This window comes from Podarcis liolepis (assembly GCF_965112155.1).
Source record: "Podarcis liolepis genome assembly, chromosome: Z".
In the NCBI taxonomy this organism is placed as follows: domain Eukaryota; kingdom Metazoa; phylum Chordata; class Lepidosauria; order Squamata; family Lacertidae; genus Podarcis; species Podarcis liolepis.
Window position 1 is genome coordinate 31,508,756 of NC_139570.1, and position 27,496 is coordinate 31,536,251.

Genomic DNA, 27,496 nt, shown 5'->3' on the forward strand with positions numbered 1-27,496 from the left:
TTGCTCAAAGTTTCTTCCTGGCCACAAAAGAGTGCAGAGGAAAACAGGCAGAAGCCCAACCAGAATCCATGTGGTTTAAAGAGTTATTCACTGTACAATGGACCGCATCAGTTGTAGGGGTGGAAGGTCCTCTAAAGCTCATCCAGTTCAGCCCCTACAACACAGGAACCATAACCAGACTCTGCATGAGTTTAGGATTTCCAACTGTCTCTTATTCACTGTCATTGCTAATGGCAGTCCTGGGAATGACAGAGGCTTGCCCAAGGACCTTAACGGTAAATGGCATGAAGCTACAGCAACACCACTCTGCAGAACCTGTCTTGCTTCTCTTGCTGGGGTTTGAGATGGACTGGAGGCTGAAGCTCTATGATGGGGCTGGTTCTTCCCTACCCATGCTGAGTGCATAGTCTCTGACGGGGTTGGACTAGATGAGCCTGGGGAGTCCCTTCCATTTCTACAATCCTATGATGCTTAACAGAGGGCCAGTAATGGAAGATTGCCCAAATGGTACTTCTACAAGCAGGGATTGAATATTTATAAGGCTTCAAGAGAGCCTAAGGTAACACTGGGGAAAGAAAAAGCAAAACCAAATGTCTTTCTGCTTGTTGGGGGGGGGGGGAATTGTGTGTGTATGTGTGTCTCACAAACTGGAATGCACCTGCATTCTTCCAGGGATGGTGCCATTAATTTTTCTCTGTAGTGCTCATTAGGGACCCTTCCCAGCTGATACTGTCTGCAGAACCTGAAACCGTGTGCTCTGTTCTTGGAGGCAAGCCTGCTTTTGTCTTTCTTCATGATCATAATGGACATTTGCATGAGAAAAGGATCCGAAGCAAGGACAATGAAGGGTATTTGTTTCACCTGCGGCTCTGGCACTACTAAGCACCCACATGGGTGATTGACAACCACCATAGCAACCAGCCTCAGAAGGCCTCATCAATGCCATTTCCTAAGAGGTCAATCAACAGGGGGGGAGGCCCCTATTACTATGTTTTTCACTGAGACTAGATACACTAGCAACACTGGATGGCTCCATGGCAATGTTTTGTATATCGGAGTTTATAGTCCTGAAACACAAAGTTGCATTCGTTATTCCAGGTTCCATAGAATCATAGAACAGTTGGGTTGGAAGGGATCCAAGGGTCATCTAGTCCAACCCCCACCCATGCAGGCTTTTTTTTTTAAAAAAAAAATCTTATATCTCTATAAGCGTGGTCTCATCATTTTCTCTCCAGCCCCCAATTCTGCTTCACTTACAAGGACCAGAAACAGACCATTCTTCAGGTGCTTTAGCCTCATGTATGCCTTAAATATTTAGCGGGGAAAACTTGAATGTTTCACTTTTTAAACACAAAACCTTTCATGAAATTGCTGAGTCAGCATAACATCCAGATGGGAGCTAGTTTCAATTCTGCAATGCCAAGGTGACTCCCACTTTTTTTTTGCATTGCAGATGACACCACCTCTGCTGCAAGATGGTCATCATTGAATCATAGAATTGGAGAGTTGGAAGGGATTAGGTAAAGGGACCCCTGTCCATTAGGTCCAGTCGTGGCCGACTCTGGGGTTGCGGCGCTCATCTCGCTTTATGGCCAAGGGAGCCAGCGTACAGCTTCCGGGTCATGTGGCCAGCATGACTAAGCCGCTTCTGGCGAACCAGAGCAACGCATGGAAACACCGTTTACCTTCCCGCTGGAATGGTACCTATTTATCTACTTGCACTTTGACGTGCTTTCGAACTGCTAGGTTGGCCGGAGCAGGGACTGAGCAACGGGAGCTCACCCCGTTGCGGGGATTCAAACCACCAACCTTCTGATCGGCAAGTCCTAGGCTCTGTGGTTTAACCCACAGCGCCACCCGCATCCCTGGAAGGGATTACCAAGAGTCATTTAGAACCACATGTGTCACCTTGAGGTCCTTGGAGGAAAAGGTGAGCTATAAATGTAAATAATAAAAATAAACATTTTAATCTCTTTTAGTATTTAAAGTTATGTCCATTTTAAATTATGGGTGTGAATCTTTCTCAATTTTATTGTTTTATTGTTTTGTAAACTGCTTTGAGGTTTTTTGCAATCAAGAGGTACGTAAATTTTACGAAATAAATAAACAATAAATAATATTATTGTTTTGCTGTTTTATTTGTCTCTCTTCCCTTAATCTGGACACTAGACTTCCATTGCTTCAGCCTATCCTATAAAAATTTGCTGCATGCTTTGAGATGGATGCTTTTTCATTGGGAAGACCCAGAAAATTGCCCACTCTGGTTGTTTCCATAATTGGGAGTCTCACCATTTCCTTCCCATTGCCTGCTCAATGCACTCTAGCATGGTCCCAGAGAGATTGCCTTCCAACTGTTTTCCATGCAGAACTGTTTTTAATATGCCAATGATGGTATCTAATATGCAAAAATTATTGTAACTCGGTTTTTAAAGATGCATTTTAGATTTCCCAGAACAGTGATGAGAATGTGAGCGAGATGCAAATGAAACATTAAAACCATGGGAGCCCCGGAATGTAATGCAGCCAGTGAGCAGACCTCAGGAATTGGACGAGCATCTGGCCGACCTTTGCCTGGATTTGTTGCAAAAGGAGTTGCCACATTATTAGCTCAGAATGCAAATCGCGTTAGATCTGGGTGGTCCAACATATGGCCCGCGGGCGGCATGCAGTCCTTGAGACCTTTTTTTTTGGCGGCCCTAGCTAAGTACCAAAGGAGCGTCGCTAGTGGCAGCAGGAGTCCCAACGTCCAGGATCACCCCCTCCCCAGTTAACGACTGCCAGAAACAGAAGCAGCAACAAATCGTTGAGCTTCGACGTCCCCGCCTCCCCATTTTTCCAGCCGCCGACGCGCCAGGTGATTGGACAGCAGCCAGACTCTGGTAAGCAGGGGTTCCTCCTGATCAGTAATGGTCCTAAGCTGCACGCCCCCCTCAGGCTGTGACTCCTGCTACTGCAGCTGCCCCTCTGCTCTTCCAGACCATGGCAGGGGGTTGAGAACGGGAGGCAAAAGCCCAGCGGCTGTGACTGAGCTGCTCCGTGATGCAGGGCAGCTCCACCGCCGTGGCTTCATTGCCCAGCTTGCCCCCTTCTCCCGGGGGCTTGGCCCTCCCAGCCTCCTGCTTCTCCCAGCCCAGGGCGTTGAACCAGCAGCCCCAGAATCTGCTGCGGCTGCCTTCTCCTAGGCCTTCTTTTGCCTTCCGGGGGTTGTTGCGGGGCTCGCACTCCCCACCCAGGGATGCTGCCCCTGCCTTCCAACCTTGCGCTTAGAAAAGAGGCCTGCAGGTGCCAGGACAGTATCCGAGCCCTGCCGGGCGGGGGGGGGGCACTAGGGAGCGGCCAATGGCAAGCGAGGGGAGCTGGCTCTGCCTCCTGGGCTGGTGGAGGGTGGGTTGAGCGGGTAGGGACCCAGTTGTGGGGTCATCCTGGTGCTGTGATAAGGGGCACATGATGCTGGAGTCCCTGTCGCCCTGAGCTCAGCACTTTCTCCCTCTATAAGTGTGTGTGTATGTGTTTTACAGCTGGCACACTGTGCACTGCTGCATAGTGCTGATAAAGCCATGTTTGCAGGTTCAATCCCTGAATGGGACAGCTGCATATTCCTGCATTGCAAGGGGCTGGACATGATGATCTTCAGGGTCTCTTCCAGCTCTTCAATTCTATGATTCTGTCTGCAGAATTATTATTATTATTATGGAACACATTTTGGGCAGGCACACATCATTTTCCATGTATTGTTTACACAGTACATTTCTTACTGTGGCTGATACTTCTTGCACTCGATTATATGTAACACTCAGGCCCAGATGAGACAGTTTATCTATATATATTTTTCTTTAATGACAGTGTGAATCATGAGACCTCTATACAGTGGGAGGGATGTTTCTGTCTCTGAAACGTGAAATGCACTCTGAGCATTTTCTTTTCTTTCATGTTTGATGCTGTTAAATCAAATGCGGGGGCAGGGGCGGATAAAGGTTTTATGGTCATATCTGCAGTGGAGAGGGGACTAGATGCCCTTTGGGTCCCTTCCAGCTCTACAATTCCATGTTTCTGTGGTTCTATGATTGGGGTGGGGGGTAATCCCGATGTATATTTTGCTCCAGGAGGCTAAAATTGATCAGAATTGAGCATACACTTTCAGAGTTAATACTAAATACATTACTTCTCGTAAATGAGCCACCATAGCTGCTAGAGGTCTGTGAAAATTTGTGTTCCGGCCTTTTTAGACCCATGTACTATCTAAAACCAAAGGGGCACATTGGTTTCTAGATGTGATTTTTTTCCCCCAGCTCTCCCACCCCATTAAAGAAACCATTATTATTATTATTATTATTATTATTATTATTATTATTATTATTATTTTAGACCTCTCTTGCAATCCTGAACTATTTCTGAGCTTGGCCCTGCATGACCTTCAGAATGCAACTGTTGGTTCCTGGTGTATACTCTTCCTTCTTGATTTCACTTTTCTTCCATTTCTTATACATGCCCTTCTTTAAATCTCAGCTCATCCGTAAGATCCTTCTGCAGCCACACCGGTTTCTTCAGATTAAGGCCAAGCAATTTACCAATACACTGTCTGAAACGGGTTTGAAGTTCAGATTATGGTAATGGTTTCAGAATTTTTGAGCTGGCAGTATTTTGTGAATCCCCAGCTACCACCAGCCCAGCACATGTTACTCCCGGGTGACACTTGCGCCCTGCAAGGCCTTCCAATGCTTGCCCATTCCCTCCCTCCCTCCACAGGTCTTGTGGGAAATTCTTCCTAGCCAGCCCCTTAATCTCCAGTTGAATCCTAGAATACATGACAGTCCCGGAATGCTAAAATACTGTAGAATTTTAGACTGCTTTCATTTCATTGTTCATGAGAAGCCTTTTCCTCCTTTGTTGAGTCTCCCTTCTTGCCTACTACAATTTTATTCAAATGCAACAGCAGGGCAGAAGGCAGCTGAACAAAAGGCCCTTTTCATTTTTTTAACAGGTCTTCAGATCTTTGTACTCCCCAGAGTTGTATTTAATAGGTTAATTTTTCAAGCTTCTTGAGTGTGTGTGTGTGTGTATGTGTGTGTGCAAGGAGGAGTTTGTATATTGCAAACATGTCCCACAGAAACACACTGTAGAGTCAGAACGAACCACGAAGGGTCATTTGCTACAGCCTCCTGCACTGCAGGAATCAGAGCTAAAGGGCTCCCTGGCCACCCAACCTCTCTTTAAAAAACTTCAAGGAAGGAGATTCCAACAGCTTCCCAGGGAGTCTGTCCCACTGCAAACAGCTCTTAGTGTCAGAAAGTTCTTCCTGATGTTTAGTTGGAACCTCCTTTCTTGTAACTTGAAGTTCAGGTCCTATCCTCCAGAGCAAGAGAAAACAAGCTTGCTCCATCTTCCATGGGATAGCTCTTTATATATCTGAAGACAGCTACCATATCTCATCTCAGTCTCATCTTCTCCTGGCTAAACATGCCCAGCTCCCTCAGCCATTCCTCACAAGGCTTGGTTTTCCAACCCCTAGTCCCAGAACTGGACACAGGACTCCAGATGGGGTCTGACCAAGGCAGAATAGAGTGGTACTGTCACTTCTCTTGTTCTAGACATTTGGCTTCTCTTGATGCAGCCTAGAATTGCATTAGCTGTTTTTGCTGCTGCATCACACTGTCAACATATGTTAAGCTTGTGGGCTCCTAAGACCCCTCAATCCTTTTTGCATGGACTTCCGTCAAACCACATGCCCTCCCCCCAATTCTATATTTCTGTATCTAGTTATTCCTGCCTAAGCAGGAACCTTTCATTCATCCCTATTGAAATTAATTTTATTAGTTTTGATTCTGCTTGTGAATATTTGCTTCCTGGAACCATCCTCTTCCAAGTTTTTGGAAGCACAAGCACACACGCCTGGACCCTTAATCTCTCCTGTTAAAATATTCACTCCCTTTGCCCCTTAACTCTTCTCCAAAGCCATCGTCTTTCCTTGCCATCTATAATTCAATGACATCCTTCTTTCAATTATCTTTCAGGCTCTTAAAGTCCTGAAATTAGCACCCCTCTCAATTTTGTGGAAGATTGCATAACTGTGCATGACTGCATGGAATGGTTAAGGACCACAGAGTTTTATTGCTAGACAGACTCAGGTCATGCTCCCAAGGAAGTGAAGCTTTTCAGCTTCCTCTTTCTCTGCATCATGTAATGAAGGACATGCGTAAGCTTGCTCTTGAGTTTACAGCATGTGTTTGGAATTATATACAGTACTTTCTACCAGAAATATTCTGCCTGTGTTTCTCTTTGCAGCTGCACGGAACAACACATTTATCAAACCTATGAATCTGTAAGTAAAGCATTTCTAACTTACTTTGCAGTGTGTGGTCTGTTCCTTGCAAATGGGGTAGAAAGAAAGGTGCATGGTAATTGGGATAAGAAATATTTGACAACCTATATTCACTGTGCTGCTTATTTTTGTGAGTTTAATACTCTGCTACTGGAATGCTCTGTGTACTGCATTTTGTCCTGCATTTTGAATCCAGGCACCCAGCAAATTCTTTTGTTGTTCACCCACACACATGGGTCCACAGGGATTCATATATTTTTCCTCCCACAGTCTTCAGGTAGAAAACGATCTTCCACTAATACTGCATGTGGAACCTGGTTCTCCCCCCAAAAAAGAATACACACACACACACACAGAGGCAGCACCTGTTTGTCATGATAGACGACTTCCATGTGGGCCTGGGCACAAAGTGTCACATTCCCCCGGGGCGTGCAAATTTGTTAAGAGGGGGTCACTGCAGAGGAAGGGGGTCAGTTAATGGACGATATCAGTTTCTCTCTGCTAATGAAGATAGCACTCTCTCGGAAGCTGGACATGTGGAGGAGGGTGAGACGTCAGTGGAATTTGATACCAGGAGAGAATAAATGGGCAGATTGAGGCAACAGCCTCGGCACTCAGATGTTATTATACAATTCATTAATAGAACACTTTTAACTTACCATGTGAATAGAGCTCTGGAATGAAAGGGGGATTTGTTTGCGAATGTTTGTATTTAGATTCTAATTTCTAATTCAGTCTGCACGTACACACAGCATTCTCAGTAATGGATAGCGCTGGAATCAGCAAATTGTAGAGATGGAAGAGGCCACCAAGAGTAATATAGTCCAACCCATTTGCAATGCAGGAGTCACAGCTAAAAAATCCCTGCCTGGTGTCCACTCAACCTCTCTTTCAAAACCTCCATTGAAGGAAACCCTCCCATCTTCCAAAGGAGCCCGTTCCACTGTTGAATAGCTCTTACCATCAGGAAGTTCTTTCTAATGTTTAGTTGGAATCTCATTTCTTCCAATTTGAATCCATCAGTTCTGGTCCTCTTCTCTGGAGCATCAGAAAGCAAGCTTGCTCCATCTTCCACCTGATGGCCCTTCAAATATCTGATTTGAAGTTGGTTATGATCTCAGCTCTCAGTCAATGCAGGAAGTTAGTTAAGGTCTTAGGAAGGAAACCTGGGGTTTTTTTTTAAATAATTACTCTATTTGGCATGTCAACACTTAATTGTTCTACCTTAAGAGGCATCAATAAAGCAGGTCTCGTGTAAATCCAGCAGAGCTGAAACAGATAGAGAATAGATAACAAATTGGATGATTAAAGAGATGTGGATTACACAGAGTAGTAGAAAAGCAAAGGAACCAGGAAAAGGTTGGAAGGGAAGTCATATGGTACAGATATGTAAAGGTAAAGGTAAAGGTACCCCTGACCATAGGTCCAGTCATGACCGACTCTGGGGTTGTGCGCTCAACTCACTCTATAGGCCGAGAGAGCTGGTTTGTCCTCAGACAGCTTCCGGGTCCAGCATGTGGCCAGCATGACAAAGCCGCTTCTGGCGAACCAGAGCAGCACATGGAAATGCCGTTTACCTTCCCACCGGAGCGGTACCTATTTATCTACTTGCACTTTGACGTGCTTTTGAACTGCTAGGTGGGCAGGAGCTGGGACTGAGCAATGGGATCTCACCCTGTCGTGGGGATTCGAACCACCAACCTTCTGATTGGCAAGTCCTAGGCTCTGTGGTTTAACCCACAGCACCACCCGCATCCCATCTACAGATATGTAGATATGCTGTATTTGGTATGGTTGTAAGTGGGACGGGGGAGGGGAGGGGGTTAGATATGCTCTCTGTTCCTGTTTTGGAAAAAGAAAAAAAGGCATCAATAAATCTCAACTGCTTTTTAAAAAATTGAATCCCTTGGTAATGAATTTCAGGACAGAAGCAAAAGCTGAATTTTGGTTTGACCCAACATGCCAGCCATGGGTCTGTTTTCTCACCAATTATTTTGTAATTATATTGGGTGAGGGAGAATCACAGAATTGCCAAATCATAGAGTTGGAAGGGACCCGAGTATTATGTAAGCCAACCCCTTGCAGTGCAGCAGAGCCCACCACCTTCTGAGGGAATCTATTCCACTCTTGGCAGAGGTGTACCTGGGGGGTTGGTGAGGTTGGCCCCTACCAAGCGTGCAGCCCCAGGGGGCACTGGGCTGCCAACTCCTGGGTGGCATGTTCTGTAGCCACCCATAGGTAACTGGCGGTGAGGGACGCAGGCTGCTGGAGGGATAGCCAAGAGGGGAGCATCCTGGCTCTTCCCCCCTGCCTCTGACTGACCACAAAAGCAAAAAGAAGTTCAGCTTCTGGTCTTCTCTTTCAGTCCTGCTCCCCAGGAAAGCTTTTGATGTGCTGAAGAGAGAACCAGATACTTTCCATTGTGGTTGGATCCCGCAAAGCCCTTTCACGCAGCAAACTCAGTCCTTCTGTGGTTAAATGGTACAGTATTGCTTCCCTTTTGTGGGGGTGGGGAGAGCAGGAAGGAGGATCTGGCTGATTTGTACCCCTTAAATCACTAACTTTGCAACGGATGGTATTTTCTGGGGTGTTTCAAACAGTCTCTCAGTGTGAAACCTGTTGGTGGTTTGCAAGTTTTACTTGTGGGGCTTCGGCTGCTGATTCCTGTGCTGGCTGATTGTTTAAGGGGTTTCTAATGGCGATATTGCTTCTCAAAAGTGAAACGGCTCTAGCAGTAAAGCAGGGCCTCTTTCTTTGCATTGCTTTTCATTTCTTCTGTGTATGACATACATGTGTGTGTGGCACTACACTGTCACTGTCACAGCAAGTTTTTTTGTGTGGGGAGGCGGTTGCCAATACAGCTCCTGGCCAAGGGTGTAAGGAACCCTCGGTACGCCCTCTGACTCTTGGACAACTCTTGCTGTCAGAAAGTTGACTCACTGGAGGTTTTTTAAAATAGGGGGCTTTCCTTCCTTAGAAGTTTTTTAACCAGTAGTTGAATGTCAGGGGTTATTGAGCTATGATTCGTGAAAATGTTTTGACCAGTTACAGAAATAAAATAAGCCTGGAAGTAAAAGGAGGGTGTGCAGGAAGCAGCAGCTGTTGCAAAGCTGTTGCATTGCAGGGGTTTGACTAGATAACTCTTGGGGACCCCTTCCAACTCTACAGTCCTTTGATTCTATGAGATCTTAGCAGGCAGCACACAGCAACATGCACCCCACCTGTCTGGCAGATCTGCTAAACACACCTGCCTATTATCCAACAGAGAAAGTTGCAGCAAGCACACATAGAGGACAGTCATTTGGACAGATACCTAGATCTGATTTACTAGCATAGAAGCAAACTTTTAGGGACCAAGGTCCCTTTGGGTCCCCCCTAAAATAGTTGAGGGAGCTCCCCCCCCAAAAAAAAAGTTGATGGGCATTGCTGTTCAAAAGATGTATGTGAACAGCATCTTGTGTTTGATTATGCACAGCGGAGCTTACCTCCCCCCTCAATATTCAAGTTGGCACCCCTGTTTAGTAGGGATCTTTTCATGCCAATGTCCATTCAGCTCGCACCCAAAAAAATTAAAGGGAGAGATCCTTACCATAAAACATTCATCAGCTGGTTTAAAAGAATGAAAAATTAAACAGCCTTTTGCTATAAAGTATGAAATATTTACTGAGATGCTGTTAGCTAATTGCCTGTGTTGTATGACCGGCTAAGTGGCAGGAGCAGACTTTGCGACTGGTATTCAGATCAAAGCCTCCAGTATTTACATGACAGGACAGATGTGCCAAGCTAGATTTCTCTGGTTGGGTGGGGGTCATTTCTTCAAATTAGAGATGTATCATGTTCTCGCACAGTTTAGACCCCTGCTCAGCTCTTCTCAGATATAGATTTAGAGTACTTCAGATTTAGTTCTTTTTGATGCAATGCATAGTTAAACTGTGGAACTCACTCCCACAGGAGGCGGTGGTGGCCGCCAATCTGGATGGCTTTAAAAGAAGATTTTACTACTAGCCACAAGCACTATGCTTTGCAATGCTTCTGAATGCTGGAAACCATGGAAGGGGAGGGTATACTTGCACTAGAGTCCTGCTTATGGGAGTCCCATTGAGATATCTGGTTGGCCACTGTGAGAACAGGATGGGACTAGATGGGCCATTGGTCTATTCCAGCAGGCTCTTCTTATGAGCAGCAGAGGACAGGGGGGAGGAGAAGCCACTGTCAGGAAAGATTGAGGACCCAAAGCTCACCCAGACCCTTCAGAGGGACCCATTTATAGAATGATAGAATTGTAGAGTTGTACCATAAAAATGTGAGAAAATAAGATGAGCCTCCCGGATCAAGCCCATGGACCATCTAGTTCAGCATCCTGTTCTCACAGGGGCCAAAAAGATGCTTATGGGAAACTCAAACACAAGATACCATGCAACTGGTTTGGAAGCATTACTGCCTCCAATTGTGGAGGCAGAGTACATCCATTGTGGCTAGTAGCAATTGATAGCTATTTCCTCCATGAATTTGGAGAATCTTAATTTGAAGCCATCCAAGTTGGCGACCATCAATTTCTCCTGTGAGAGGGAGTTCCATAGTCCCCCCCCCCACACACTTCTATGTATTTATGGTTTAATTCACTCCTTTAAAGAGAGAATTCATTATTTCATAGCGGGAAGACCAATGCACCACGTTCTTACTAGCTTGGGAGAAAAACTTTTGGTGTGAGAAAGATATAGGATGTGTGTAAATATGCACATATACATACACATTATATATGTACACATTGGATGAGTGTGCATGTGCATATATACTCTAGGTAAGCACACACATATATACACTGTCAGTGTTTGTGCATATAAAAAAATTCCTTCCAGTAGCACCTTAAAGACCAACTAAGTTAGTTCTTGGTATGAGCTTTCGTGTGTATGCACACTTCTTCACATACACACATCAGAGACATTTCTGTACCACATGCACCCTTCACTGAAATTGGCTTACAAAATCAATTAAAGTACATGATTTGAAACAAATCTTATAGAAATGACATGTCACCAGTAATTTACACTTTAAAAAACTCAGCCACAAAAAAAAATATCTGGAAGCTGAAACAAGATTGCTATTCATCAGTGCTGCTACTACCCTTAAAGAAACATAGTTTACTATGAGATATAAAGGCAACATTGAGGTTGTTATAAAGATTAGCCACCTAATTTAAAGAACAAACCAACCAGACTGTACTTCATTTTTTGCCCACAATATACACCCCATGAAACTACTCTTCTCACACCTTGCTTACCTTTCTTGTACATTGTTTGCTTCCTGTTCATTGTGGATTCTTTCTTCCATCTGCAGTTTTGTTGCCTTTCCCCACCCCCCACCCCTTTAAACATCAATCCAGGCAATCCTGCTGGATTTGATTAAATGATGATCCCACTATGCCAAATCAGGGAGTTCCATAGTTTAATTCTGTGCTGTGTGAAGAAGGAATTTCCTTTGACTGTCCTGAATTTTCCAACATTCTTCCTGATGTTGAGTCAGAATCTCCTTTCTTATCATTTTGAATCCATTGGTTCAGGTCCTGCCCTCTGTAGCAGCAGAAAACAAGCTGGCTCCATCTTCCACCTGGCAGCCCTTCAGATATTTGGAGATGGCTCTCATAACACCTTTCAGTCTTCTCTTCTCTAAGCATCTTAGCTCCCTCAACCGTTCCACCCAAGACTTGGTTTCCAGACTCTTGTTCATCTTGCTCACCTTCCTCTGCACTCCTTCCAGTGGTGCCCAAAGTGGATAGTACCACACTGGGGGTGGTAACAGGATTATTGGAGGGGGACTAAAAGGCAACAGGGTGTTGGAGGTGTAAATGTCTCCCAGACTTTTGGAAGCTGCTATCACCAGATCAAGTTAATCAATTAGGTTGAATTAAATAGTTTTAATTGGATTGTGAATAAATGTGCAACCAATGGCTGCTCTTTTGAATTTTATTGTATTATATTACAGTGCAAACCACTGACTATTACTTTGTATAGGGTAGGGTTTGCTTGTTTGTTGTTTCTTTATTTCTTTATTACATTTACCGTATTTTTTGCTCCATAAGACTCACTTTTTCCCTCCTAAAAAGTAAGGGGAAATGTGTGTGCATCTTATGGAGCAAATGCTAGCTGCACAGCTATCCCAGAAGCCAGAACAGCAAGAGGGATGCTGTGCAGCAAAAGTAGAGACCCCTCTTGCTGTTCTGGCTTTTGGGATTCAGAATATTTTTTTCCTTTTTTTCCTCCTCCAAAAACTAGGTGTGTCTTATGGTCTGGTGCATCTTATAGAGCAAAAAATACAGTATATCCCACCTTTTCCTCCCAGATGCTCAAGTTGGTGTTCATGGTTCTTCTTCTTTCTGGTTTTACCTTCACAACAACCCTGTGAGGTAGGTTAAGCTGAGAGTGAGTGACTGGCCCAAGGTCACCCAGTGAGCTTTCTGGCTGGATGTGGATCTGAATCCTAATCTCTCCCAGGTCCTAGGCCAACAGTCTAACCACTAAATCACCACTAGCTGATGGAACCAAAAAAAGTTTGGGAACTACAGTATACATAAGAAGCTGACCCAGGAGTCCCTTTCACCTTCAAAATCTGAGATGTGCTTGGTCAGTTGTGGATTTGTGGCCTAGAGTGATAAGTCTTGCAGGAGAAATGATTTTCTGCTGATGCTACTCAGTATTCATTTTTCTTGGAAACAAGTTCATGTCATGTAGCCCATTCCCACCACTAATATTTGGTGCCATGAAGATCAAAGGAGTCGTCTGTCCCAGAGCCCCATCCTCGCATCGCCTGCCACCTATATCCCCACTGACAGCTGGAAGTGATAAGGATGTCTTGAGTGCAGAACGGGTGGCTGGAGCAATTTGAATATATATTGGAAATTTCCCAAGTTGTTAAAGGCTTCGAAGAAGAGGGTTGTTCGCTTATCTTGTCCACTGCTCTTTATTAAATAAAATGTAATTGTCTGAAGTATTACACATTGCCCAGGGCTTTGAAAGGCTGGTATGTCCAAATAACTAGAAGCAAATGTACCATCAAGCCCTTCTGCGCTTATCTCAAAGGAGATCCACACTGACTGGGGACAAAGGAGGATTCACATGGAATAAGTGCTCAAATATAGGATGGGGGACACCTGGCTTGCCAGTAGTACATGAGATAAGGATCTAGGGGTCTTAGTAGACCACAGCTTAACATGAGTCAACAGGGTGAGGCAGCAGCAAAAAAAAAAAGGTTCATGCAGTTCTAGGCTGCATCAATAGAAGTCCATTTAAAGAGTCCAAATCTAGGGAAGTCATAGCACCACTTTATTTTGCCAGGGTCAGACCCCACCTGGAGTCCTGTGTCCAGTTCTGGGCACCCCAATTGAAGAATGATATGGACAGGTTGGTATCATCATTTTTATTATTTATACTTTGCCCACCTGACTGGGTTGCCCAAGCCACTCTGGGTGGCTTCCAGTTTATATAAAAGCATTAAAAAAATTAAGCATAAAAAACTTCCCTATACGGGGCTGCCTTCAGATGTCTTCTAAAGGTTGTATAGTTACTTATTTCCTTGACTTAAAGGGTAAAGGGGACCCCTGACTATTAGGTCCAGTCGTGACCGACTCTGGGGTTGTGGCACTCATCTTGCTTTATTGGCTGAGGGAGCCGGCGTACAGCTTCCAGGTCATGTGGCCAGCATTACTAAGCCGCTTCTGGCAAACCAGAGGAGCGGGGTTGCCTAACTCCATACCTTCCAACATTTCTCCAGTGAAAATAGGGACATCCTAAGGAAAAGCAGGACATCCTGGGATCAAATTCAGAAACTGGGACTACTTTTGTGAATCTGGGACAGTCTGAACTAAAGAATGCTTGACAGGTTATCACCCGACCTCTGTTGGAAAACCTTTGTGGCATAATAGAATTATAGAACTATAGAGCTAGAAACAGGGTCATCCAACCCATGAAGCGAAATGAGGCAGCCACACTGAGTAGCAGGAGCCTGAGGTGGTGCCCCCCTCCAGGCCCTACCCCCCCCCCCCCCGCTAGCAGAGCAGCAGCACTGGGGGAATGCATGAGTTATTGCAACCTGAGATCCTGCCTGCAGCCAGCACTGCTACTGAAGCTTCATGGTTGCCACCATATCACACATAAGGACGGATGGTGAAGCAAAATGGGAGGCACTGCCCCTGGCTAGAACAGACCTCAAGGATTCTTTAGCTCAACCTTCTTGCAATGCAGTTAATGAATCCCTGACAGTTGCCCAGAGTGGCTAGGGCAACTCAGTCAGATGGGCGGGGTATAAGAAATTTGTTGTTGATGATGATGTTGTTGTTAATACTACTACTACTACTACTACTACTACTACTACTACTACTACTACAGGTGGCCATCTGACCTCTTTTTTTAATAATGATTTTTATTGGTTTTTCAGTTACATACTCCACATATAAATATTGTTTTACATTTTACATTTATACTTGCTCCTAAGAGCTGACTTTCTTCCTTCCTTCTTCTGGTATTTTAATATCATATCTAAATTTTTCCGCACTGTCATCATCCATTTTATCTATTGCTTTTCTTCTCCCATATTTGCCCATCATATGTCCAAAAACAAATAAGTCCTTCTATATATACAATTCTTGTTGTCTGTCTGTATTCATTTACAACCACTATTATTTACTTTACTCACATTATACATTTTGCTTCTTATTATTTTTCTTATCTGATAATTTTCTTTGTATTTCACATTATGAGGTTTTTTTTTCATTTCTACTGGTTTCGCTATTTCACCTTATTTTTCCTATATACGCCATAATTTTTTCCCATTCTTTCTCAAATGTTTCATCGCCCTGTTGTCAAATTTTACCCGTTAATTTAGCTATTTCTGCATATTCCAATAACTTCTGTCGTTGTGGAAACAACAACAATTGCCAACACTAGAAGAATGGCATCTGACCTCTTTTGAACATCCTCCAATATTACCTACATAAATTGTGGTTACACACGCACATACGATTTTTTAAAAAATCTGAGGGCATTGCTCTGCAAATCATTTCAGAATGTGGTGGACTCTCCTTTCTTGGAGGTTTCAAGCAGAAGTTGGGTGGACTCTACCAACTCTACCATTTCTGATGCTCTTATCATTTCTCCTCTTTCTAGAATTTACTGAGCTTCAGAATGTAAATACTGATGGAGCTCTTTGCTGGCGCTAAAACATCCGTTCCTGCCCACAGATAATTTTCCTGATCTGGCGTTGTCCCTCCTTCCTTATGCGATAGATGACACTGAAGACTTCTGAGTGGGAGAGAAATGGATGATCATTTACAAGAGCAGCTTGCTTTGAAATTATAGCTTTGCAAATGACAAGATCTTATTTCACGTTCCATTCTCTCCAGCACCCATAGAAGGTCAATTTCCCCACCTCTTCTGAGGATGGGTCCACATGCTCTCCTTAAAAAGATAAAGGGACCCCTGACCATTAGGTCCAGTCGTGACCGACTCTGGGGTTGTGGCGCTCATCTCGCTATACTGGCTGAGGGAGCAGGTGTACAGCTTCCAGGTCATGTGGCCAGCATGACTAATCCGCTTCTGTCGAACCAGAACAGGGCAATGCGACTGGTTCTGCCACACTGAGCACCAAGCCTAGGGGGCGCTGCAGGGTATTGCAACTATAATATAGTGAATTGAGCAGATTTCATATATACAACCTGAGCATACAATATTTGCAGGGATAGCTGGTGCTTCTTTGGAACAGTGGGGCAGAAGATAGGGAGCCAAGCAATAGGTGGAGCCAGAGTCATGGGTGGGCAGAGTTAACTGACTCTAGTTTTTCTACCCATCCTCCTCTCTGCTGGAAGGAGCAGGAAGCTGACAGATAGCTCCATCCCCTGGACTACATTCACTGGACGGAGGGCAGAGGGTTGGGCTAGATGACATTTGGGAACCCTTCCAACACCACATTTCTATGACATATATGATTCTATGACTGCTGACCTTTTCACCAACATGACATTCAGTGTGGGGGAGACCTCTGTGACATTGTGAAAGGCCAGCACCAAAAAGGTGTTGTTGCTGCTCTTCTCACCCAGAGTTCCTTCCAGGCTCAGGGGTGGCTAAGAGCAAGTGCCGAGAGCAATCCCTGGGTGATCTGCCTCTTAATTACAGGGTTAATGCAGGTGTCTCTATCAGAAGAAGTTCCTTAACCTGATAATGAGCAGGAAGCAGCTGTACTTTGGAAAGTAGAATAATTGCAGAGCAGGGATTTCTAATTATAAGGGGGTGTGTGTGTGTGTGTGTGTGTGTGTGTGTGTGTGTGTGTGTGTGAACTGCTGAGGAGTTTATTTAGTGCCAGCTTGGAACTTCCTCCAAACAGCAGGCTCAGTTTCTTAAGAGTAGGAGGAGAGGGTGGTGTAGTGGCAGGCAAGATGTCAGGGTAGAGCAGGTCATTTTAGGGGGTGAAGCTTAATTTTTGCTAATTTCAGTGTGGGGTCTTAAAACATGTTTTTGATTGTCAGGAGTTCAAATCTGCTATTATTTTTGTGATTAGACAGTATTTAGCTTGGTAAATCTATGTTGGATTAAAAAGCACATAAACTGTTCTCGGAAGACCACAGAATTTTATTTTTACCTTCTGAAAATGTCAGATAATACTATAAAAAAATTATGCATAAAACATATCCCACTAAGTATACAACATTAGCTTGGACATCAGCTGCCAACTTTCTTCTTGACCTCTGATGTAGCCCTTACATTTCTCCTGCCTGCTGCCTCTGTGACTTGTTTCACACACCTCTCTACAGACGGAGTATGACAGGGCCACTGTGGAATTTGCATGGGCTCATCAATGACTTGCTTTAGTTCCTCTGAAGGAAGTTTACATGTCAATGGAGGTTCCTATACTCAGTGAGACCAGTCTATCCAGGGCTTTTTTAAAGCCAGAACTCAGTTCTGGCCCCCTCAGGTGGACATAATTGCTATTCTAAGAGAACAAGGGAGGCGGTCATGGTGAGTTCCGGCACCTCTTTTTCTACAAAAATATCACTGAGTCTATTAGCTCCAATTGGGATGAAGCACTAGGGTTAATGAAAGCTGTTTTCCTCATACGTACAGAAAGATTTCCCAGAGTGTCATCATCTCTGACCCTCAAGTCAACAAGCTTTTGGACACCAGCTCTCCTCACTGCCATCTGAGCACAAGAGTGTCTGGGTTATCATCTTCCTGACTACCTACCATGCTGAACGTTGGATGGGTGGCAAAACAGCATCCACTATAACCTTTTTTTTTGCAGCTTAACTCGCTGCAGCTGAAACAAAATGTGGCGTGGACCTTCCACCCAAGAGTGTTTTATATTGATGTTGTACCAGCAGGGGCAGCACACACAAACATTATGTTCCTCTATCGGTCTTAAATTGTGGAGGGTTTTGCCTCCAAGGCCATGTTTTGAAACCCGTATGTGACAAAGCTTCCTTGCTGTTGTTAATCACCTTGAATGGCCCACTGGACCAATTCCAAGAATAACCAGATCCATGTGAAGTTTTCCTGTCCTTATGGCCTGTGTGATCTGATACCTGTACTCTTGATGAACAGGCAGATCCTTTATGGCATTGCCACCTAAGAGGCTTTCCAATTGAGAGTTTCATGAATGAGGTATAAAATAAAAAAATTCCTTCCAGTAGCACCTTAAAGACCAACTAAGTTAGTTCTTGGTATGAGCTTTCGTGTGCATGCACACTTCTTCAGATACCAAGCTAAATACTGAAGAAGTGTGCATGCACACGAAAGCTCATACCAAGAACTAACTTAGTTGGTCTTTAAGGTGCTACTGGAAGGAATTTTTTTATTTTGACTATGGCAGACCAACACGGCTACCTATCTATGAATGAGGTATGAATTTCAAGTTCTGTAGCAGTGACTAGCACCTTGCCTATGTTACCTGTCCACTTGCAGTTAGACAAGGTCTTCCCATGAAGTGGTGTGATCAAGTGTTGCAGGGATAACTTGTTGGTGTGGAGGGTACAAACCAACCAGCTTACAACCAATGCATGGTACCACCCTCCTAGTCAGTGTGAACATTTGTAGAATCACCTCCAATGACCTGTCGCCTCTATCAATGCCCTTCTGTTGAGGCAGCCTAGAATAGCATTAGCCTTCCCCCCCCCCCCCGTCACATCACGTCATTGCTCATAGGAGTGTGACAGAATACCTCGTGGAAACTGGACCCACTGGGACAGCAAAGGAAAAACCCATTAAAGGGATTCCTTCTGCAATCAGCCAAGACCTATAAAGTGCCCTTGGCCAGAGGGCTAACAGACTCATAAAGGCATCTCTGGAGCTGAAGGAAGCCATCCAAACAAAGCCTGGGGCCAAGTCCACAATGCAGCCAGGATGTTGGAGAATGTGTCAAGGAAGGCTGCTTTCAACTCTGATGTGAATTGCTCTTGGGGTCCCTTCCAACTCTGTAATTCTAAGATTCATTGGAGGTTTTAAAGCAGAGGTCAGGTGCCCCCCTGTCAGAGATTCTTTACCTGTGGTTCCTGCATTGCGGGGGGTTGAACTAGATGACCTTCTGTAGTCCTTTCCAACTCTGCAATTCTAGTATCCTCTGATATTTAAGACTGCCAAATAATAATAATAAATCCCTGGGTGCACACTAGAAGGAAATGTGTTGTGCATGCCTAGGTACAAAATGAGGATTCTCTGGGGAATGGTAGTTTAAAATGGAGGTGGAGCATTTCATAATAGTATTTTCGTTCTAGCAGCTGGTTGGAAGCAACATGAGACTTGAACACTTCCTAAGAAGGCATCCTCTACCTGCTTGGTTATTAAAAGTCTTTGTTCGTGAGACCTTTTGCCCCAGTCTTTCTTATCCCTGCACTTCTGGGTGCTTTTAAAAGAAGGGGAAGGAAAATTGTTACTTTATTCTTGATGCTTTTGTTCCCCTTTGGACTCCTGTTGAGTGGAGTGCTTTGTACTTTGGAGTGAAACTGCTTCTGTGGAGAGACCTTTCCAAGTCAGCCTCTTCCTCCTCAACAAAGGAGGAAAAACAGCAAAGGCCTTCAGCTGAATTTCTGCCCTTTCCATCACACCGCAGGCCCTGGCAATGTTTAGAAGTGTGACTGTGGGAACAGAGGAAGACTAATTTAGCCAGAGACTCAACTCCCTGGACACCCCATGCAGAGAGAGATGGTTGCACAGAAGATTCCTGTCTGTCTTGTGGAAACAGCTCAAAACGCCTCTATCAAAGCCAAGAAGAATCCCTGGGATTTTCTAAAGCAAACCTCCCCACGAGCAAAGAGACTCTCGAACATCTAAAAGATTAACTGTGTTGGGGGTTCCACTGTTGAATCCATTAGCCCTGACAGGATGCAGAGTTAGAACCACAGAATTGTATAGGTGAAAGCTACCCCAGCGGTCATCTAGTCCAACCCCATACAAACCACGAATCAAAGCAAAAGAATCCCAGACAGATGGTCACCTGACCTCTGTTGGAAAACCTCCAATGAATCCTAGAATCATAGAGTTGCAAGGGATCCCCAGCCCCACACAATACAGGAACCATAGCTAGAGAGTCCATGGTAGAAGGCCAGCCAATGCCTGTTTAAAAACTTCCAATGAATCACAGAGTGAATCACCCCCTATACCCTCCCATTCCAAAAGGACACCAGGCACATCTCAAACCAAGACCGCCAGGGAGATTGAGATACCACTGACCAAGGAGATGGCGAACAGCACTGAGACCACAGCATCCCTCCATGACAAGCTGCCAGCCAAAGACAACCAACCAAACCCTAGGCCACGCCCAACTTCTCTCACTACCAAGGAAATATAACAAGCGAACAGAAAGAGAACCCACACAAGTGATGCTGACAGAAAACCCCACACATACACTAAGTAGAAAAATAGAGGCATTACCAACCCAACCCAACCCACTCCACCCCACCCCCCTCATCATTCCCCACCCCACCCTCTTTTCTTCCCAACCTAGTACTGCATGCAACACTAATGTCTTGCAACAAATGAAATGCACATATTTTTGTAAACTAAGAATTAAAAAAATAAAAAAAAAAAGACTGAATCACCCCCCAGCAAAGCAGGAATCACAGCTGAACAATCATGGAATTGTAGAGTTGGTAGGGACTTTGTTGGTCATCTAGTCCAGCCCCCTGCAATTCGTGAATCACAGCTAATTCCATCTGGGCTTTTGGTGGGGAAACAAGCAATGCTTCCTGGGATTCCCAGCCTGGCAAGTGAAAGCACAGCAGCCGAGGAGAAATTAGGTCATATCCCTCAACAGTTTGAGTAAATGGGACAGTATGTACGTTCTGTTTACCTCCCTACAGGGCGAATGCAGCGAGCGTGCCATAAATCATTTCGGCAGCTGCTGGGTGAATCTCCTGCTGTAGCGTGAGGAAAATGCAGACATGCTAAACCTGTCCTAATTACAGTTTCCCTTACTATCATAACCCCTCACAGATCTGCCTCTCCTTTCAGACATATTTCTCTCAAATCACACATGGTCTTCAATGTCACCAGCTTCCTCTTCCTTTCCCTGGTGTCATTTGCGGTCTGTTGCCAGCTGGTGCGAGGCTACGCACACTGCAAAGTCCCCAGCCTCAAACAAAGCCCACTTAGGATGCTACAGCAAATGCATCCCCCGGGACAATGTGGATTAAAGGAAGCCAATTATATTTTTAGCTAATGGGCAACTTAAGAGACTCTTTCGAGAGACCATGAGATCCCAGCGGTTGATATTCTATCTCAAGCCACTTGTCAGCTAGAACCCAAGAATCACGGATTATGCGACCACATAGTTGGAAGGGACACCAAGGGTCTTCTAGTCCAACCCCCTGAAATGCGGGAATTACTGCTGAATAATTTGTAACAGAAGGCTCCATCTGACCTCCACTTAAAAACTGCCAATGCAAGAGAGTCCATCACCTTCAGAGGGAGTCTGGCCCACTGTGGAGCGCTCTTATGATCAGGAAGTTCTTCCTAAGGTTTAGTCAAAACCTATTTACTTGTCCTTCAAATCATTTTGGGACCCCATTTTCTGGAGCAGCAGAAAGCCAGCTTGCTCCATACTTCAGGTGACAACACTTTGGAAGTCCTTTTTTGGTCCCTGTGTGTCATTTCCCTGCTATATTCCCAGAAACTGAAAAGAAGAAAGCTGTCCTTTGAAGCTGTCCATTGAAAGATAGTGGACTCCCCTTCATTTGATATTTTTACACAGAGGTTGCATGGGCATCTGTTGGGGGATTCTGAGGGTAAGAGTTCTTTGAAATTGGGATGGATGACCTAGGGAGACAGTGGACCTTCCTTCACTGAAGGTGTTTATACAGTATTCTTGTGCTCTTGTGTCCGAATTCAGCTTGTGGGCTTCTGACAGATATCTGGCTGGCCACTGTGAGAAGAGGATGCTGGACCAGATGGGCCAAGGCCTGACCCAGCAGCTCTCTTCTGAAATTTCCATGCCCAGAGGCAGTTTATTTAGATTGCTAAATTCTTAGGGATATTTGGCCACTGTGAGAACAGGATACTGGACTAGATGGGCCACTGGCCTGATCCAGCAGGGCTCTAATTATGTTCTTATGCCAAGCTCCTCCTGTGTGTTGAATTCCTTATCCCAGATTTCTCCACTACCAAAAGTTTCACCTTGCAGAGAGAGAGAGAGAACACACCCTTATGTACTGAGCACATGATCATCCTGCCCATGGATGAATGTTTACTGTTCACCCAGTCACACCTTAAACTCGCCACACCTCCTCCCACAACAAACATTCCAGGCATGTTTCTGCTTCTGCCCCCTCTGCTGCTCCTCCCTGGCCCAAGGTGGGGCACAGCGTGGGTGGTACATCACCAGCTGCCAGGTGACGTTGGCGTTCCAGGCTACTGGGTGTGCTGTGGATGGTACCACTGCCAGGTTCCCCTCAAGCACCCTGATTTGTGTTCACATCTGGTTCGTGGTGGGTGCTCCAGCTTCCTCCTCCTTCTGTGGACCAGCTTGATGCAAAGTCATAGAACTGTAGATATGGAAGGGACACCCGAGGACCATCTAGTTCACCCCTTGCATTGCAACCCCCTGCGATGAGAACAAGTGTGGTGTAATGGCTAGAGTATTGAACTAAGACCTGGGAGACCAGGGTTCAAATCCCCACTTGGCCATTAGTGACCTGGGGAGGGGGGCAAACCAAGTATGCCCCCTGGAGATAACTGGAGGGAAAGGTGGGATTGAAATGAAATGAAATGAAATGAATAAATAAATAAATGGAGGAATCAATGTGTGAATGTTGCAAAATTCAGGACAGGTTAAAAGAAAGGACTTTTTCATGGAGTGCATATTCAAACTGTGGAACTTGCTCCCACAGGAGGCAGTGATGGCCACCAACTTGGATGGCTTTAAAAGAGGACTGGACAAATTCATGCAGAAGGAGAGGAGTATTGATGACTGCTGGGCAGGATGGCTATGCTCTGCCTCCATGGTCAGAGGCAACAAGGTATTTGAGTGCCAGTTACTGGGGGGGAAACAGGAGAAGAGAGGGCTCTTGTGCTTGAATCCAGCTTGCAGCTTTCCTACAGGCATCTAGTTAGACACTGTGAGGCTATATTTTGCCAGTGACATATTTCAAAAGCCCTGTTAGGAAAATCCTTCTTCCATCACTGTCAGTAGCAACGGAGGCTGCAGAGGTGAGAATTTTGGCCTGCTAAGAAAGGGAAGGTCCTCATTTCCTCATGGGAAAGCAGGGCAGGGCCATTTTGGGATTTCATAAGCTACCTGACAACTGCTCCTCCAGGTGTGTGAGAATTATGTTCCATACTTACTCAATCAGATCTCCATTGTACAACAGTATTTATGAACAAAGGCTTTGAAGGTGCCTCTGGCAACCCCTTCCTTCAAACTGTAGAATCCTAGAAGTGTGGAGTTGGAAGGGATCCCAAGTTCCATCTAGTCCAACCCCTTGCAATGCAAGGATCACAGCTAAAGCAACCATGTCCATCCAACCTTTGCTGAAAAACCTCCAATGAAGGAGAGTCCACCATCTTCCAAGGCAGTCCCTTCTACCATTGAACAACTCTTCCTGTCAGAAAGTTCTTCCTAATGATTAGTCTCCTTTCTTGCCATTTAAATCTGTTGTTTCCAGCAGCCTTTTCTTACATTCTTAAGCTCTGTGCTTAAATCCTGTTTGAAGGTTTTCCATTGAAACATCTGGCTGGCCACTGTGAGAACAGGGTAATGGACTAAATGGGCCATTGGTCTGATCTAGCAGGCTCCCCCTATGTTCTTACATTGCCATTCAAAGACCCAAGGGTCCATGAGCTTCTAGTGGGTTGCTGGAAAATATCTTTGCTGGTGGTTCTGTCCAAGGAAGCATTCCTGGTCTTTTGAGACCAACCAGGAGACTGAGCTGTGATGGCAGGCAGAGTATTATTGATGGGTGAGTAGATGCTTTGAAACCAATCTCTCGCTAGCTCCATTATCTCCCGGTATACGAATATTGTTTATTTGTGTAGCCAAAACCATTACAAAACAGAATACAAAATAAAATACATGGCACCGTTAAAATAATTATTAAAAGCAGGCATTCTGTTAGATAAGAGTTTGCAACCCTGAAGAATTAAATGTATCATCCCCACTAACCTTTCTCCTTAAAATTGCTGCTCTAAAGGAAAAACAGGCCAGTTTTTCAGAGGTGTAGGCGGTCCTGTCACCTAACAAAAAGTTGATCAAATACCCAATCAGCCTCCCCACTGGGATATTTAAATCTCTGAACAAGGCTGCTCTTTAATGATTCTAAGTCCTTGTATATTGGGCAAACCAGCAAATAGTGGGGTAAATCTTCAGGCACATTACCTCCATATGGGCAAACTCTCTTCTCAAAAGGCATCCGGCGATAGCATCCTTCAACTATGGCACTGTGCAGAGACTGGAATTGCAGAACTACAAAGGCTTTTCTCCATTCAACATTTGTGATGCTGGTCACATAGTGAGGACAGGGAATCTGAATGGATAGTTTGGCATACTCGAAGCCGCATTTGGACAGACAAGCAGAAGTGTGATCAGCACAAAAATCATGTTTTAAAATATGAGATTTCATGCGGTGAGATGCCGTCTCACAGTCCAATGAACTCAGAATGTCCAAAGAGAGGCCAAACATGTCAATAACTTGTAGTGTTTCCGGATTCCAAGACTGAGTCACTGTACTGTTAAGCCTCAACATCTCCTTGAAAGCAGAAAGTACTAAAATGGGCCCTATCCCTTGTTAAAATTTTAGTCAATACCGAAGGGCAAAGATCAGAGGCAGTTTCAGAGTAGCGTAACTTGTACAGCTGCACTAGACACCATGCTGCAGGGGGCGCCCCAACAATGCTGTAGAATGGAGCTCAAGAGTTGGGGGTGTCGAATTTTAGCATTGCACAGGGTGCTTCTGGAATTTGAGAGCCCAAAGACCACCATTGGCAAAGATATGCAGTCTGGCCTTCACTGAAAAAATATCAGCTTCCAAATGAATAATGCATAACTTTCAAGTGCCTTGGAATAAAGGGGCATCTTGCATTTTCACACGAAATCCCAATGGCCATTTTGGGTGCCACAATCTCTTGTGCTCTTGCTCCCCAAAAATATGCTGGTGCAATGGCCCCAAAACATGTATTTTGGGGCATCATGCAAGATATTGCCCTGAAAAAGGTGCTGGGGGAGGCAAGAGCAAGGTGCAAGTCATGTGACTTACTTGGGAGCATGTCCCAGAAGACACGCGTTCCGGTTTTCTGTCGGAAAATGTTGGACGGTATGGGAATGGAAGATTCAACTGTCTTGGGGGAGCTCAAAAATAACACAAAGATATTTATTCTGGGGTATTTCCAGATTCATTTTCTGAAGAGATCCCCATATTTGTGCGCCATAACAGATTTGCGAGATGATTTTGGCTTCATAAATTTTGAGGGCTAGGGGAATCTGCCATCTTTATTCCAATAGAACTTTGATAGAAACTTCACTGTATTAATAGCCCATTTATTCATATTTACAAAGTGTTTGTTACAATTCCTAGCTGAATAAAAGTACTAACCTAGATATTTAAAACTTTTTACCTGCTCAGTGGAGTAACCACCAACTTGCCACTTGTGTTTTTAAACTTCTTGGGGTGGAGGGGAAACACTTTTTCTTTTCATAATTAATTTTTAGTTTTTCTTGCACCACCAGTTGATTAAAGATTTCAAAAGCCTTCTTAACACTTGGGCTTATCCCCATTTCCATTCGTCCCATGATTCCAAGTCACAGGTCCAGTGGCAGACTTGGGTACTATGGCACCCTACGCAAGGCCAAAACTTGGTGCCCCCAACCTCGCACTACCTTTCCAAAAGTGGGTAAGGGCAAGACAGCATGAACAAAAATGAGAAAGTTTGAAGTGGACTCTCCTGAGCTTTACCTTTGCATTTCCTTTCATGTTCACATATCAGAAAGCTGTAGAGTTGGCAGGGTCCTGTAAGGGTCATCTAATCCAACCCTTATGCAATGTAGCAATCACAACTAAAGCATCCCTGACAGGTGGCCATCCAACCTCTGCTCAAAAACCTCCAAGAAAGGAGTGTTCACAGCCTACCAAGGGAGTCCACTCCACTGTTGAAAAGCTCTTGCCATCAGAAAGTTCTTCCTGGTGTTTAGTTGGAATCTCCTTTCTTGTCATTTGAGTCCATTGGTTTAAAAGTGCCTTTAGTCTCTAAAAATACATGGCACGAGGGACCATCCCCAAATGCACATGACCCGATTTCAACCTTCCTCTTAGGAGGCAGGAATCCCACCCTCTGAAGGGAATTCCTTATATGTTGGCCATTCAGGGTGGCCTATTTTGCAACCAAGTTTCATAAAACTGTCAAAATGATAAGGACATCATGCAAATCCATGGTGCAACTGCATTTGGAATATACAGAGTGTTCAGTTCTGGTTGCCTGACCTGAAAAAGAATACTGAGGAGTCGGAAAAGGTTCAGAAAAGGGTAGCCAAAATGATCAAGCGGGTGGAAAGACAAAAGAAGAGTGAGTGGCAACATGATAGAAGTTTCTAAAACGATGCAAGGCATGGAGAAAGTGGAGAGAGAAAAGTTTTCCTCTTTCTCTCATAACACTAGAACTTGTGGTCATCCTGTGAAGCTGAATGATGGGAGTTTTGGGACAGATTTTAAAAAGGATTTCTTCATGCAGCACGTACATAGTTACTTTTGGAGTTCCCTCCCATTGGAGGCAGTAATGTCCACTAACTTGGATGGCTCTAAAATATGGTTACCAGATTTTTTTCAATGAATATGGGTACACCTTCTTTCTTTTTTTTTCCTTTTTCTTTTTTTTTGAAGCTGAGTAGCAACAGGGAGTCAGTAGTGAGGATGGTGAGGCAAAAGACCCTGGGCCCAAGCACACATGTATATTGTATAAAGGTGCAAAGCCCTTCTTTCGCACCCTGTGAAACATAAATGTGCAGAGTTTTAAAAAACTGGGCAATGGTACGCCAATCTCCTGCCCCCTTTCCCTTTTGTTTGGCAGATCGGGGGATGCTTGGGAGTCGCGGACTGGTGGGCGTTGTCCAGGAGGGGTGCAAGGCACATGGTTTCTCTGCCAGACAAGGTCAAAACCCTTCTTTCAGACCTTGTGAAACATAAATGCACAGAGTTTTTTAAAAAACCTGGGTAATGGCCGGCCAGCCGCAACTCCCGAGCCTCCCCCAATCAGTCAAAACAAAGGGGGCAGGGGGCAGGAGTTCTGGAGCTCCAGAGCTCCAGATGTCCCCGGTTCTCCTTTGGCAGTGGCAGCAGCAGTGGCAGTCAGCAGCCTGGAGCCAGCCTGGTAGCACAGTTGGCTCTGGTTGGCTTCAGGAGCTGCTTGCTGCCATGGGGCCCATCATTTTTCCTCACCAGAAATTCCCATATGATGTGTTGCGCACAAGACACAAGCTTCCGCTGTCACATTTCCTGGGGACAGATTTGCAAATCTGGGGACATTCAGGGGACGGAATTTGTCTGGGGACAGATTTCAAATCTGGGGACATCTGGTAACCCTACTCTAAAAGACAAATTCATGGAGGAGGAGAGGACCATAGATGGCAATTAGCCACAATGGCTCTGCTCTGCCTCCACAGTCAAAGGCAGCAGTGATTCTGAATCTCAGTTGCTGGAGACCAGAGGAGGGGAGAGGG

The 27,496-nt window shown here is 44.9% G+C and overlaps 1 long non-coding RNA gene across 1 annotated transcript; it reads left to right on the forward strand.

The window, feature by feature from the left end:
* Window positions 1–1,872: 1,872 nt before the first annotated feature.
* Window positions 1,873–17,773, forward strand: LOC310698392. Its single transcript, XR_014521494.1, has 5 exons — window positions 1,873–1,930; window positions 2,701–2,879; window positions 6,283–6,319; window positions 8,685–8,800; window positions 15,478–17,773. It is a non-coding gene; the product is annotated as an uncharacterized lncRNA (long non-coding RNA).
* The last annotated feature ends 9,723 nt before the right edge of the window (window positions 17,774–27,496 follow it).